A 17,348-nucleotide genomic window follows, 5' to 3' on the forward strand; every position below is an offset into this window, starting at 1 on the left:
TACATTTAGTGTATTTATATTGTGTCATAGATCAAAGGAATAGGGGCATTAAGGCCCGGTTTTTGCCCAAGAAAAACAAAATCTTTGGCAACTTTTTCAAAGTTGCACATATTGTTTGGAAATGCATAGAGTACGGAAATATAAACAAAGTTTTGTATCTGATGATGTCAAAGTTACGTCATAATAGGTACTGTTTTCATGAAAAAGATGAAAAATGCAGAATTTATGCAGTTTTCCTTCTTTATTTCCTTTTGCTGAAACATTGTGCGCAGCCATGAAACAACAAAATAGTCTAAGAGAAGCATTATATTATAACTATTAAAATAATCTCAACAAATATAAAGTTGTTTCTTGCGTGTGCACATATTTTGTCAATCTAAAATATACTTAAAATTTGATGAAAAACAGGGAAAATCACGAAATTTTACAAAATATACAGAAATTAAAGCAAGCAATAACTAAGATTAATCGATAAACAGTCCTTTGCTCCGTTCTAAAAATAATATTCAAAGCTCTACTATAAGTACTCGTCTACACCCTCTTAAATATGATAAGAATTAAATATGTTAAAAGTCATTTAGTGTGTTACCGTTACCTTGAAGAAGATGTTTAAAATTACACCAGCCATTTTCTTTCTGATTTTTGTTTGTTTCGGGAGTTGTCGAAACCCGCGGAAGAAACGCCTACTGGTTACCGATCCTGACTTCACAACACGGATGCACCAGCTGGAAGTAACAGTTCAGAAGCTAGTTGGTGATGTATCCACACTAACCCAGCAGAAAACGACATTGGAGACAAATTTACAAAATGCCAATTTAGAAATCTCACAACTCAAGTCATCGCTGCACTCAAACACAGGTACATTGTAGGAGGGTCTCATTTTTGTTTTCTTATTTTTTGGCCAATTATTCGATATTCATTATTTTATCACCCTATTTTTCTAATCTCTTTTGTTTGATCCATAAGAAATGTTATCTAGTATTCTTCATTCATTTTGCAAATTTTTCTCCATTCTGCAAACCCAAACAACATCCTATTGTAAAGATTATTTGGTAACTGTGAAAAAAAGGAAATAAAAATATTATTTTAACTCATGACAATATAAATCAATAACGTTTGTCTCATATCACCAATGAACACTGAAGAACGTTTTCAACAGACGCGATTTAGTTATTCCAAAGTCATTTTGTATAACGTTTTGGGTAGCTTCATTGATAACTTTAGTGACGGACTACTAAAGGGAGAGGGAAAGGAGGATAATTGAAAGGGAGTTGGTCGAGGGGTGGTCCCCGACTGAAAAAAATTGCATGTAATCGTCGAAAAACATTGATCCTTTCTATGTTTCTTGATATTCTTACCATTGTCGATAATTATGCCAGTCTTTTCTCATACCATGAATACACATATTACAATGAAGACAAATAGTAAATGTTTTGTCCAACATACCATAAAGAAAACCTAAATAAGTAGTATTCAATCTTGCAACTTGTCAAAAAGATATGTCGTATGATTGCCAATGAGGCAACTCTCCACTAGGGACCAAATGACTCCGAAATTTGCAACTATATATCACTGTAGGGCCTTCAACAATTATCAAAGCCCATAACGTTTAGTCAGCTATAAAAGGCCCCGAAATGACAAAATTTCATGTGATACAATTTAAACGAGAAAACTAATGGCCTTATTTATGTACAAAATAATGAAAGTGAAACAAACACAGAAACAAATGACAAACACCGACTTACAGGCTCTTAACTTGAGGTAGGCACATATGGTCCGAGACCACAATTATTTCGTAGTGCATTTCCTTGAGAACATAAATGAAATTTTGACGTTAAAATTGAGAAATTTCAACTATCAACATTTGGGGCTTTAAAAATGAAAATATTGCAAAAAAATACTTTTTAAATGCCTTAATATATAACTTATCATGTATTAAAAGCAATAGAGTACTCATTTGATTTATCAGACTTGGCATAATTATTCAAAAGTCAAATTTATATGAGCCTGCGCCTAAAAATTGCTGTAATATTTTTCAGCAATTTTAAATTTGTGAAGCTTTTTGGTTATAAATAATCCTTACATATGTATTGAAAGTACTTTAAATGGAAAGAAAAGTTACAAATAACATATCATATTAGTTTAAAAGGGTCTTAGGCCAAGTAAGACTGGAAAAAATTTAGGGTCAATTTAGGCCATGCCACATATTTACATTAAAAAATGCATATTGAGACTATAAGAAATAAAAACTTGTGTCTTTTTTATCATTTCTATACTCATGTGACATGACACAACAAATATGAGCACAAAAAGACTCTTGCAATTAACTTTTCTTACAAACAGTATGGTCTGATACAAAGATTTTTGCCTTTTTAGGGAAAAACTTGCATGCAATTTATTCTCAACAGGCTTATATTTAAACCACTTGCTATCCTATAGAAGAAAAGAAAGATATTATGTGAAATGGAACAGGTACAATAGACATTGTAAAATGCATTTGATACAAATTTAGTGAGGTCTTTATTATGGACATCAAATTTATGTACCAAGCTCCCCACTATTGACAACATCCAAACAAGGCGTTAGACAGTGTAATTTATACAACACAATTTGCACATTTTGTCTGAGATAATCTTCTTTTCTGTAGATTCAGAGTTCATAAATAAGTGAAAGAAGTAGATAAAAGCATAGAAACACAAATATTGACACATGAAAACCTGTCAGATAGAAAGTCAGGATGCCATTTATGCATCAATATTGAAAAAGTTATAAAATGCCTATTTTGACCATAAAATGCCAAAATTGGTCATTTTTGCAGAAATTCTATAAAATAAAAGTTTAAATCCTTTAGATTCATGCTATTTGACAAATTGACACCATCAAATCATTTAAGGAAGTTGCTAAAGCAAAGTACAGATTCTATATTTAGATTTCACCTCTTATGTCCGAGACCACAATTATTTCGTAACTAGTGCATTTCTTTTAGAACATAAATGAAAATAAAAAAAATCCCACCAGCGCTTTCTCAAAGAAACTTTTACAGTGTGTTGTACTATTTTTGGGACAAATTATATCAAATTATAGAAAACTTCATCGTCTCTAACTCAAAATATGGACAATTTTATGTTTAGGGCGTCTTGAAATCGTTTGATAGCTTCCGAAGTGCTAATTTTAAACCTTTTTCAGCTGGACCAAATCACTACTTTCCTTTCAAATTCTGGACCCAAATTTTTTTACAGTGTAATTTCACCCCCCCCCCCCCACCCGCTACTTGCAATTTGAGGCATTAAACATGAAGAAATAAATTTGGAAGGGGTATAAAAATTAATGGCAAGTAACCCACTGTCAACACTAGGGACTATATTTGTAACAACGAAAATCAAGGGACGACAATGGTGGTCTCGGACCATATAGAATGTATCGGGGTTAATCTTCTACTAAAAAGGGATAACGGTTTAACAGTACAACATAATAGAAATACATTTAACAAGAACATAAACATTATAAAGTGGATGTGGACAGGTACTTGTACATCCCAACAACAACGAAAAGACATAGATCTAACTTAGGTATACTCTGTATATTCATTTCTCGTTCAATAAATAAAACAAATAATGACGTATCATTAATGTGAATTATGTTGGACAGTGGATTTTATTTTACAGGCAGTGGAGCGGTTTACACACGATGGGGAAGAAAAGATTGCCCTATGAATGGAACAGAATTACTTTACTCAGGTAATGACATGTGTATGCTTAAATATTAAAGTTTATTATTTATACACCTTTTGTTGTACAACTGTTGTTATGTTTTTTTAAATTGTATGCACCGTCCTCATAGGGATCCGCTTGCTTCTTCTAAACCTACCAATACACAATTCAACAGTTTAAGAGAATAGCTGGTAGAATTTTAAGTTAAAGACTAAAAAATACTGGCAGTATATTAAAAAGTACAAGAAATGGTTGGTTCTGAATTTTTATTGATGTCAATTTACAAAATTAGAAAAAGAGAAGGCATTGTTCTTAATTGTGGCTTTATATATATATATATATATATATATATATCATTTAGAAAACTACCCCTTTACATCGGGGGCACCAGTCATCAGGGTAGAAGTGATGGTGCGTCTATACTATATTATTTACAATTATATACATTTTAGTTAATGGTTTCATTATAGAATGTCTTTCAAAAAATAGCATACATGGCACATTAATAAGACAAAAAATAGAGATTTCTAAAATACATAATCATAATAAAAAAAAAAGACAATTTATAGAATGTTAAAATATACATGTAATTAAAACACTTATAGACAAATATGACCATGCAGCATGTATAAAGCATAAAAACTAAGATCAATCAATATAAAATAGTACATACGAGTAAGTTAACTCAAAGGTTTATTTTGGTTCAACCATAGTTTGACGTAATCTAAATAATTCTAAGAGATACATTCTTCCATAAACATCATAAAATGAACCAATTTCATCGTTAAAAGCATAACCAATATCGCCAACTAACTTCGATATTTTTTTGATAGGGGTGTGCCATTTTTGCCTCAAAAAACGTACCCATTTTAATATAACATTCACTTAAATTCAGTACCTATAGTTATATAAATATTTAAGAAAGAATGACCTATACTTATATACAGTATTTAAAATATTCAAAACGTTGAAGATCAAATCAGGAGACAAATTTCCTGGGTTCATTTGAGAACTTATTTGAAAGGTGAACTTTCAAATGAATTGATTTAATTTATTAATATAATAATTGACCATTAATAATGTAAGATTCTCAATAGCATATTTATATTTGATATGTAGATCATACCCCAAATCAATATACAGTCATCAAACGTAAATGCATTTGAATATAGGATGTCATTAAAAAGGAGGGTCATTTTTATATAAAATCTCGCAAAATTATGACCCATATTTTTGGCACATCCCCGTATACTCAATAATAGGAAGTTACCCCCCCCCCCCCCCCCCGTGCAACCCGACCAAAGAGCAGAAAACAGCCGAAGGCCACCAAAGGGTCTTCAACACAGTGAGAAAATCCCGCACCCGTAGGCGTGTTTCAGCTCGAACCTTAACAAAAAAGTGTATTAGTTCAGTGATAATGGACGTCTTACTAAACTCCGATTTGTATTTGGTTCTCTCAAGCAAATATAAGATTAGCGGCATGGGGACACAAGTATGTGTACTCCATGTGCGTAATAGCACGGGAAAAAGTTGACTGACAAAAAATGTTGTTCAATATTTTTTTGTTTCTAAATTTTAAGTTTAATTGATGTTTGATTTTTATGTTCAAAGTTAATGTTTTCCTTATCATGGAATAAAAAGATATAAATTGGCGAGATATTGAGAAAAATTTAGACCGTTTTGCACACTCATACAGACACATAATAGTGATCACCCAAACATGTTGACATATGACATAAAATGCCCTTTATTTTGACAGCTTTTGAAAAATGTAGAAATGGAAGTATTTTAAGAATTTCCTTCTATTTTATTTTTTAGAATTTTCAGGACCGTATTAGCGTATGCATAATTCGCCTTTAAAATACATTTCAGGCACGGTTGGTGGAGCGTCCTTCAGTTACGCTGGAGGACCATCAGATTACGTCTGTCTTCCACATGACCCAGATTTCATTTCAGGCGATGGCCCGATAACGACCAATGACTACGTTTCATCGCTCTATGGGGCTGAATATGAAGATGGTAGTTTTTTCGGAACAAATTTCCAGGATAACGACGTGCCTTGTGCTGTTTGTCGGGCAACAAAACAGTCATCTGTTTTAGTTATACCTAGTAAAACAACTTGCTACGGTAGTTGGAAAGTAGAGTACTATGGAAGACTTGCGGCAAGTTCAGATATCCATAAATCAGCTTCACAGTACATATGTATTGACATTGCTGCGGATACACTAGAAGCAGGATCTGCTGACCATAACGGTAAACTGTTGTATGCGGTTAAAGCTGTGTGTGGGTCATTAAGATGCCCACCGTTTTACAACAATGCACCTATCTCATGCGTTGTTTGTTCAAATTAAATTGAAATTACATAATTTCAATTAAGAGCGATTTTTTATATTTTAAATGCGAAATTTTAAACCATATTCTTAAAATAAGAAATAGAATACATACATAAGTATCGAGGGTCCTCAATTTTTGCATTTTTTAAATTTTAGGACATATTTTTTTTTATCTTTAAAAATAATGCTTATTCTGTAAATATGTTATGAAAATTATTCTACTATTTAATTGTCATGTAATTTTGGAATTTCTTCATTCTGTAAATAAACTCATCATAGATTCATGTACCAGGACTAAATTTTGTATATACGCCAGATGCGCGTTTCGTCTACAAAAGACTCATCAGTGACGCTCGAATCCAAAAAAGTTAAAAAGGCCAAATAAAGTACGAAGTTGAAGAGCATTAAGGACCGCAATTCCTAAAAGTTATGCCAAATACAGCTAAGGTAATCTATGCCTGAGGTAGAAAAGCCTTAGTTTTTCAAAAATTCAAAATTTTGTAAATGTACCTTGTCATTTCTGTTTTACCTAAATCTTCTATTCTCCACATTAATTAATTTAAATTACTTTTGCACCCAGTTTCTTTCTATTAATTTATATTCTTTGCTAATTTTCTCACTTCATTTTCTTTTTTTTTTGGTCCATTATTTCCTATTCTGTTAATCCCATTCAGATCCTCATTCATAAACACGTAAAGCAAAACTGACATTTGATTTTTGTCAACGAAACATTTGAAATTGTTTCTCGTTTTGGGTAATTGCCCGTTTGCTAGAGGAAAAAAAAAACAAATCCATGTAATATAGATATGCCATTAAAGCACGCTACTTAAGTTTAAAAGTGTTACATGTAGTATATAATGTTTCCCTTTTTGACGCCTCAGATAAACATAAAAGATACAGAAAATACCAAAAGTGCAATAAGAAAAAGCCGAAGAAAAACACTGCCGGAAATAAAACTAAAATGAACAAAAATATGCTACAAACCACTACAGACAAAAGATAAAGACTGCTCAAAACAAACCCAACCAAAATGGGGGTTACCCATGTGCTCCAAAGGGTAAGCATAGTTTGCTTTACTAAGCCCCATTCACAACAGATCGTACGATTTTTTGTCGTGAGAGGTCTATAAAATAGTTGTCGTAGCACTGTCGTGCAAAATGTCAAAAAAATATGTCGAGTGGTCACATCAGCTACGACATTTCTACGATGGTTCCACGATAGGGACACGACAGAATTTTTTTTTTAATTGTACTGTTGAGGGTTTGTCGCAAGTCGGCCGTGCGACAGTCGTACGTCAATCGTGAGTTGTTTTAGGGCTTTTTTAAGGTTAATGTCATGGGATGCGCGTGTTACTGTCATGTCACTGTCGTACGACTGTCGCACAACAGTCATGGGTCACTCGCGCGTTTGAATCCGAACTACCAGTATATAAAAAAAAGTCCGATTTATTTCATGCAATTTTCCATTTGTCTTCAATATTGTTCAGTGTCATTATAAGCTCGGCCCAAGTAATCGACGTTTTTCGTATTAGTTTATATTGTAATTGTTCAGAGAATTTAAACAAGAATGTCGCTGGTTTTTATACTGTTCACGGTCTCGAATCAACGCTAACAGGACCATAGTTTGCTTTTGTTGGAGTCCGGCAAGGCGCCTATTCAGCAGGACCAAGCGTATTCATTCCTTTGGAATAGCCATCCGCTTTAAATGGCAGACGGTATGTTTTTCCAAACTTTCATTCCCGCCGAAATGTTTTCTTCTAAATAAAACGAAAATATGTTGCACGACATACCACTGTCGTACGACAGATAATCAATGTTGTGCGAGCATCGTACGAAATTTGGTATTCGTGAGACAATCGTGCGACTGTAGCACGAGTGTCTTAAACAACAGTCGTGCGACAGTGGTGCGATTGTTTTTATTAAAATGGTTTATGTTGGTACCCATGAACAATGTGTTTATCGCACGACAATCGAACGACTGTGGTTAGACACTCTCACGACAGCCACAAGACAGTGAAACGACAAAAAAATCGTAGAACAAAAAAGATGCATGTTCAATTTTCGTCCCACGACACACGACGGCATCACGATGCTCAAAATATCGTGGGACTGTCGTACGACAATTGCAGATGACCTGCGATTTGACTAAATTTCATGTCGTGGCGCTGCATATATGTGTCGTGGGTTCGTTGTGACCAGAGCTTAATTGAACTCGGTTTTTTATGTATTGGACGTATTAGACAAATAAGTATATCTCTTACTACATCACAAGTGAAAACAAAACTAGCTATAATAGGGTGAGACCTACTTATTACCTATCACGAATGCCTTGTAGCGTCTTTTTAATCAAAATCAAAATTGGGTATGAAATACAAGTTCTACGATTCCAATTGTGCCTCTACATTTAAAAATACATGCAATCTTGTGCTAGTACATCTTTTGGAAAGTAATGTTTAATATAAAAGTAAGAAGATGTGGTATGATTTGCAATGAGACAACTCTCCACAAGGGACATAATGACAGAGAACATAACAACTATAGGGTACCGTACGGCCTTTAACAATGAGTAAAATCCATTAAATCCATTAAAAAGTATTTTGAATGCATATTTCAGTTCCCAAAACAGTTTAGAATAAACCAGCAATGCATCAATGTGACTGTTTCTGGAAAATAGACATTAAAGAAGATGGAGATATTGTATGATTGCCTATGAGACAACTCTTCGGCCAACTTGTAAAGACTAAAGTGCAGACTATAAGCAGTCTGTATACACTGCTATTTTTTTTTCTGAAAAACCTTGCAAGTGATTATTATCGTTCGGTCCCTGACTAAATGTTAAACAAAGAATCCTTATTTAATTTAAGATACTTTTTTCTTTGATTCTAAAAGAAAGACATACTTTGTTCAAAAACGTTGGAAATCAAATTTTGGAATTTCTTGATTAAAAAAACATATTGTTAAAACAACGTTGGCACCAAAATATATTCTGATTGGTATAATGGTTAACATTTGGAAAATCTTTATTTAAGAATGCTGAAGAAAAATAGAATGATTGTTTTCATAAAAAGAAAAAAAACCAAACCAATCATATTTTTATATGTAAAAAAAGCACTTGTAAAATAATTGATTGAGAGTTTTTGTACTGTGACTTTCTGTCCGTTTACGTATATCTAATTAAGATCGAATCATAATTCAAAGAAGACGTGATTCAGTCCTTAAACACTAATCCGTTAGTGTCACAAAGGTTGCAACGGAATTTTTCAGAGAACTCCTGCTGCTGCTTTCTCTAGTTGATGACTGTCAAAATTAATTAAGATTTCATTCCTCTGATGTAGAGAACTACATGTCACGACTGTATACTAGTAACTCATTCTTCATTGTTGAGGAGGGAAATCAAGACAGAAAAATAAGTATTGAAATCAGCTGTGTGTAGCATTTCAATGCTACTACATTCTGAACCTTTTATGTTTCTAATTTGCATTGCATCTGAAAGATAAATTGACAGAAAGAAACAATTTAAAACCTGAGGGAAATCGTGGTCTTCTCCGTCAAGAAGTAAACCCTAAACAAACCGCGACTCACGTCTGGTTGAACGAGATGCATAAATTCCACAGCCAGATCCTGTCATATTACGGATGTAGATTTAAAAGCCTGTAATCAAGCTATAAGCTGTTCCTATCGTTTATGCCGCCTTTTTATGTTGCGGTCTTAATTGTCCGCCTTTACCATCAACCGACCTATCTTATTGGTCGACCGTTACATAGATTGATAGATGTTTGTTGCAATAACGTCTAGAAGGAAATATCTCATGCATATTCAGGCCAAAAACAGGCAAACTCATAAATAATTATGAAACATGCTACCTCTCATAATTATGATAAATTAGTTTCTCTTTAACCCGCATAAAAAGTTATATCCTTCAAACGACGCATTAAAACTTACAATCTCCGGCGCAGAGTTCGTATCCATACCAGTGGCGGATCCAGGAATTTTCATAAGTGGGGGCCCACTTACTGACCTAAGATGGGGCCCGCTCCAGTCACGCTTCAGTGATTCCCTATATAAGCAACCAATTTTTTTCCCAAAAAGGGGGGCGGGGCGGGCCGGGCCCCCTGACCCCCCTAAATCCGCCTCTGCATACATGCTCTTCAATACTGTACTAAATATGAGTGTACTAGTGTTATGAAGTATTGAACAGAACGGATATGATCTCTGCGCCGGAGATTGCGAAACTTACGTTTAAATATCTACCAGTATTTCCGGGGTATTTATATACACAACATCGCTAGGTGGAGGCTCCTCTTCATCATAGATTGAAGAAGCCCAACAGAGTAATACAAAATAAAACTGTCTTACTGCAGTATTGCCTTCTGCTTTTCCTTTTTGCGAAAATGTTTAGCAGTTAGATTTATATTTGAAAGGAGGAGGGGGAAACCCTGTGGGGGAAACCCTGTTCATATGGCTTTCCTTGAGTTGGCACTTACTGTTGTAAGTAAGTAAGACGCTAGTGAGCAATTTAACATCATAACAATATGAAGGACAACAAACCCAGAACAAGATTTACACATGCAATTGTTTAAAGAAGCGGGGAAAAACATCATATGTAAGTGAAGCTTAAGGCCCAAGACCACAATTAATGATCCCGCTTTTCGTTGTCCAATTTAGTTTCTTCTAATTATAGTGTATTTTTTCTTTATCTTTTCTTTCCCTTTCTCGTATATTTCTTAGTTTTTATGGGATGGAAATGAAAGAAGAGAGCTGAAATAAACTTTTGGATGTTTTATTTTAACTGATTTTGATATGGAAAGAGCGATTACGACAGGTGCAAAAAAAGTAAATAAATATTTACTCTTATTGGAACATCTCTTGACTTGCCTATAGGGGTATGGATGTGGCCAAATTTGTATGATTTAAACAGACATTTGTTTTGAAAATTGTATATTTTTGGACTTGTACTGTACATTACACACACAAAAGATTAGCCCCCAAAATATAGGAAACGTTAATTGAGAGAATCCACTTCATCGTTTATAACTCTAATAAAATTGCATACATTTCTAAGCTTTGACTTTTTTATATGGTAAATGGACACAACTCTGTCTTTTAAACTTTCTTTATAAGAAGCATACTAAAGAATCCAAACAGTCTATATTATTTTGAGTTTACAATCAATAAATGATGACCTTTGGATATACACATGCGTGACTTTTTATATTATGACAGCATTTAAATGGTAGCTTTTCATTCACATTTGATTCCAAAGGGACGCATAGACATTTTAAGAACTGCTAAACATTAAGTAAACAAGAGAAGTGAATGATTTATGACTGGGTGTAGAGTTTCAAAAAAAAGGAGGAGGGCTTTAAAAATCTTTATTGTGTATTGTTTTTCAATGAGCTTGCTCTTAATTGCCGTTAGTTGAAAACACATAATCATAGCACTTATGCCTGACAAAAATTGATTCCGCCTGACATGAAAATAATAAGTACTATTTAGACAGATATAATGCACAACGAATATCGACAATTATATATCAAATAACCCATACAAACATTTATAGATATGAACTGATGAAATACTTTATTACATTTGAAATAATTGTTCCTTCAGTTGAATCGGATTTGACAAGATAGGCGCTTTAAACACCCGCTGACAGATATTGCTGACCGTCATTAATTGTGAAAATTTTAAAGGAATAATACATTTACAAATATACGAAACCATGTCAGCCATCTTTAAGATAGTTCTGGTCATTTTGACGCTGGATAAAACAAACGGACAAGATATTTCAAATGTGAAACAATTATATACTGATGTGTTTGCAAATCACCAAAAGGAAGTCTTTCCAAAAGTTGATCAAAACACGCCATTAAAGATTTCAATGACAATGTATCTGATGACTATAACAAAGTTTGACGAAGTAGATGAAACAATAGTTATCTTAGGTGGTTTAGGGTGTTCCTGGAACGATGCTGGAATATCCTGGGATCCAACGTCTTATGGAAATAAAATATATTATACCTTTTTACCGAGTGAAAAAATATGGACGCCACCAATAACTCTTATAAACGCTGTTGACGTTTTAGGTCCTATACAAGGCGACACCAAAACTAATGCGTATATCTTTTACGACGGAAACGTAACCTGGCCACTTGGGGGTGTCATGTCAGCAAAGTGTACTACAGATATATCGAAATTTCCATACGATTCTCAGACCTGTAAATTTCAGTTTCTTTCGTGGGGTATAACTGAAAGGGAAATAGTATTTAATTTGAGTTCTGATCCTATAAATTTACAATTCTTTACACCAAATTCTAATTGGAATTTGTCTTCGTACGATATACGGATAATTTCCTGGAATGAATATTCAACATTAGAATTTTCGATAACCATCAAACGTGCGTCTTTGTATTACAGCGTTATGGTTGTATGTCCAACTATTTTGTTTGGTTTGCTGAACCCGCTCGTGTTTCTTCTCCCTGTCGAATCTGGTGAACGGATCGGACTAGCAATGACCATACTTCTTTCGTATGCTATTTTTCTGACCTTAGTTTCTGCAGCCATTCCCGCAGCGTCGAATCCAATGTGTATTTTATTGATTATAATGATAGTAACTATTGTTATAAGCGGTGTCATAGTTGTACTGGCGATTTATGTTTCATCCTTGTACTATCGAGATGAAAAGAGGAAAATAAACGCTGTTTGGAAGTTCATTGGATTACGCCTTCCTTGGAGCAAGACACACAATAAAATCACAACAGAAACTGTTTCCTGTGAAAAGCCGGAAGTACATTGTTCCGCCGATGTTAATGTTACATGGCAGAATGTAAGTCATGGACTAGATGTTTTGTTCTTGATTGTGTCTTATATTCTAATATGTGTTTTAATTGGAGTGTATTTCATAATTGTACGGTAATTTTTTCTTAAATTTTTATTTAAATGAAACTAAACTGAGTGCTTATATATATGTTGTAAATACAGAAAATACAATATTTTCATACTTGCTTTAACTACATTTATGAAAAAAACAAGGCATGTTTATGTACACATCTATATATTCCGGACTATATGAGTATTTAGACCATACGCGTATGGTCATGATCGCAGGGGTATATACTCATACCGTATGGTCGGGATAATTAACAGGTTTACAGTTAACACCTAAAAAACTGTTCATTAGGTATGACCCACAATTGTCACGTCATTAAAAGACGAAATCAAAGGTTATTTTATTATATTATAATGATAAATAGATTAACCAAATACTAATAAGAAGTTTCACGCATTTAATTTTACTCACTAGTCTCAACTATAGATTTTTTTTATACAAATGGTCATTACCGATTGGTAATTACGTGTGTGTGAATGGCAATATGTCGACTTGGGAAGATATTTTCAAAATGTCTTAATGAACTGTTATGGAATGTCCCAAGACCAATGCAGAACAGATATATTCCTCTCTAGCCTTTGTTAGTCTTGTATGACTTTAATTTAATTTTCTTTTGAACATTTCAAAGTTAAGTCAGACGTCCATTATTCTTGAACCAGTATACATTTTTGTTTAGGGGCCAGCTGAAGCACGCTTTCGGGTGCGGAAGTTTCTTGCTGCATTGAAGACCAATTGGTGGCCTTCGGCTGTTGTCTGCTCTTTGGTCGGGTTGTTTTCTCTTTGACACATTCCCCATTTCCATTGTCAATGTTATGGTACCGTGAGGAAGTATATGTCACCCTAAACATAAATGAAAAAATAGTATTAACGATGAAAACAAACAGTGGCATCAATATTTAATGTTTATGTAAGCTAAAAATGAATTATGATATTAACACATAGTCATGTAATAATCATTGTTTTCTTTTAGGTAAAGATCATTGCTTTATTGAAACGTTTCTAATACATAATACCCATATGGTCCAAATACTCATATGGTCCTACCCGTTAATGACCAAACGAGTATATACTCATATGGTCCTACCATACACGTACGCGTACGATTGGACTATACGCGTATGGTTGGAACATATGAGTATACGCATATGGTCATAACCATACGCGTATGGTTGGAACATATGAGTATACGCATATGGTCATAACCATACGCGTACGGTCCAAATACTCATTTGGTTCGGAATATATACACAAGAGAGGTAGAGCATATCAGTGGCCCAAAGCCATTATTGATGATAAGGTTATTGAAAGATGGTACAAAGTCATCCACTGTGAGTTGAAATGTTACCATACAACATCAAGGTAAAATAAATGGCGCTAAAGCTATCGTGAACAGTACCATTTCTCTATTCCATATATAGTAACACAACATAAGTCTATTGTGATTGTTGATTAATTATGTTTCTCATATCTAAAGGAATCACATTTGAAAATCCCATAATCTTTTAACCCTTTCTGAACAAAAAAGGTTAACTTCCGTTTTTGGAAGGCTCTTACTCGTCAATCTTCAGATTTAGCCTGTTTTATTTTTGTCATGATGTTACTGAACAGTACATGACAGTTTGGAGTTGATTGTATAGAAATTAAAGCAAAGAGTATAAAAAGTAACTGTGATTGTACAAACTTTTCATTTTTCTAGCTGCTGTTACCACTATTAATACCATTCCGGACAATAACTACGCCTTCTTGTGATCCCTTGATACATTCCAACTTTTTATAAGAACTGGCTCTTTTTATATATTTCGTTAAGTATTACTAGTATATCCAACATATGTATGTCTAACAGTGTAATTATGTTTACATTTTAATATATGTTTTAAAATAATAAATATGACTTTTTTAATTTATATATGATGTTTCTGAGATATAAATCTGAGTGATAATACTATTAATTTTTTTAAGTTATGTATGTTTATGGGTTACAAATATGAAAGATACTATCATTGTGTGTAATATTATTTCATCCTGCATTATTGTCTTTTATATTTGCTTCTTAATATCAGGAATGTTTTAAGATTTGATTTTTATCAATATAAATGAGTTATATGCCCTTTAACAATTTCAGATACATTTGTTGCGTTGTCATTAGTAACTAATTCACAAGCTATAACAAATATGTGGTATGAATTAAAAACTGTGCTTTTCACGCAATTAAATGTGTAACTCTAAGATATATCAAGTTGTCTTAATTTGTGCTTTTCCAACCATGAATCGCATTGACATGTAGTAAGAGAGGGACGAAAGATACCAAAGGGACAGTCAAACTCATAAATCGAAAAAAAAAAACTGACAACGCCAAGGCTAAAAATGAAAAAGACAAACAGACAAACAATAGTACACATAACACAACATAAGAAAAACAAAAGAATAAGCAACACGAACCCCACCAAAAACTAGGAGTGATCTCAGGTGCTCCAGAAAGGTAAGATATGATCAAAGTCTTTTGCCAAGAAAAAATGATTTATATGAGATTGTCGGAAGACTAGATCAGTTAATGAAGTATACCGAATAATCATCGGCATTTTAATTCATGTTTCCTTTTCATTAAAATTCTGTAGCGTTAAATTTTGTATTGGTAGTTGACAAAATCATTTTGCCCTGTAGTATTATGTTGCAGTATGAAATATATTCTGTAAGGTAAACGACTGATATAAGAGTTTTGGTTTTCAGATCGACATTTTATCTAATTGCCATTTTGTTTCATAAATAGATTTAATAAAAATTGGGAATTGAAAAGCGGAATATGCTAAAGAGACAACAATCCGACCAGAGAGCAGACACCAGTCGAAGGCCACCAATGGATCTTCAACACAACGAGAAAATCCCGCACCCGGAAGTGGTCTTCAGTTGGCCCCTAAATACAGTTTTGTATAAGTCAATTGAAAATGGACGTCACACTAAACTCTAAAACATACAAAGAAAATCTACATGAATAACATCTATTAAATCCATTGGTTTCATTGTACCAAATTTTTGAAAATAATTTTTAAAACGAAAATATAAAACATCAACTTAATTTTGGAATTAAACTGTAGAAGTACTGAATGTTCATAATTAATGCTTTAATTGATAACTGAACGCTTTCAAATACCTGAAATTGTTACGATAAGAAATGAATGATGTAGCTACATATATAGCGTTATGGCTATTTCCTACAATTTCACGAAAACATTTCGTATAAACCCAATATACACTTTTTTATTACTTTATTGCCAAAGTAAAAGGTAATAATTACAAAGCGGGGAAAAGTTAATGTATTCGAAATGATAGTATGACTCAAGGAATCAAAAGATGACTGGAAGTGGATACAGGAGAAACATTAGAAAAAGCATAAAGAAAGAGAAAAACGGGCGTAACAAAAGTAAAACAAATTAAAGTGAATAGTTTTTGATAAATCAGGGTTCCAGAGAGTACATACTACTGCTAAAACCCAAAAATAAGTAAAAAATGGTCAGTTTTAGTACAATAAATTCATATGAAATTGATTTCATATGTATATGTACATTGTATCATTATTGTCTTGACAAAATTGATTCCGCTTGACCAAAAGAAAAATAATTACTGTATTATTCAAACAGTTATACTTTAAAACAAATATCGGCAAATTCTTTTATAAACATTCAAAGTTATTTATTGTTGGTTTTAAAATAATTGGTCCTTTCTTTAGGATACGTTCTTGCAAGACATAACAACCGCTAATTAGTTATCAAAGGTACCAGGATTATAATACATTGATATTGTTGAAGGATACTGATTCTTAAGCAATATAAACCACATATTACAAACACAAAGCTATCAAATGAAGTCGTTTCTATTTTTCGTAGTTATGACCATGTTGACGCTGGGTAGAATAAACGGACAAACTCTATCTAATGTGAAGCAATTATATGCGGATGTTTTTGCCAATCACCAAAAGGAAGTCCTACCAAAGGTTGACGAAAAAACGCCGTTAGAAATTTCCGTAGGATTTTCTCTGTTTACAATATCAAAGTTCGACGAAGTTGATGAAACTATAGTCATTTTAGGTGGTATTATTTGCTCATGGAACGATGCTGGAATAACATGGGATCCGACGTCTTATGGAAATAAAGTATATATCATATTAACGAATGATAAAATATGGACGCCTCCAATAACTCTTGCGAACGCAGTTGATGTTTTAGGTCCCGTTCAAGGACTCACTGAAACCACTGCAATAATATTTTACGACGGAAATGTGTCTCTGCCTCTTGGAGGTGTCATGTCAGCAAAGTGTACAACAGATATATCGAAATTTCCTTACGATTCTCAGACTTGTAAATTTGAGTTTCTTGTATGGGGTTATTCAGCGAGGGAAATTGTACTAAACTTGGCTTCTGAT

General features: G+C 33.4%; 1 long non-coding RNA gene across 1 annotated transcript; it reads left to right on the top strand.

Annotated features, from left to right (window-relative positions):
• Window positions 1–717: 717 nt before the first annotated feature.
• LOC143055993 (uncharacterized) lies at window positions 718–5,901 on the top strand. Its single transcript, XR_012972198.1, has 3 exons — window positions 718–858; window positions 3,666–3,737; window positions 5,583–5,901. It is a non-coding gene; the product is annotated as an uncharacterized LOC143055993 (long non-coding RNA).
• Window positions 5,902–17,348: the final 11,447 nt, after the last annotated feature.

The sequence above is a fragment of the Mytilus galloprovincialis genome, chromosome 13 (genome assembly GCF_965363235.1).
Source record: "Mytilus galloprovincialis chromosome 13, xbMytGall1.hap1.1, whole genome shotgun sequence".
NCBI lineage: Eukaryota > Metazoa > Mollusca > Bivalvia > Mytilida > Mytilidae > Mytilus > Mytilus galloprovincialis.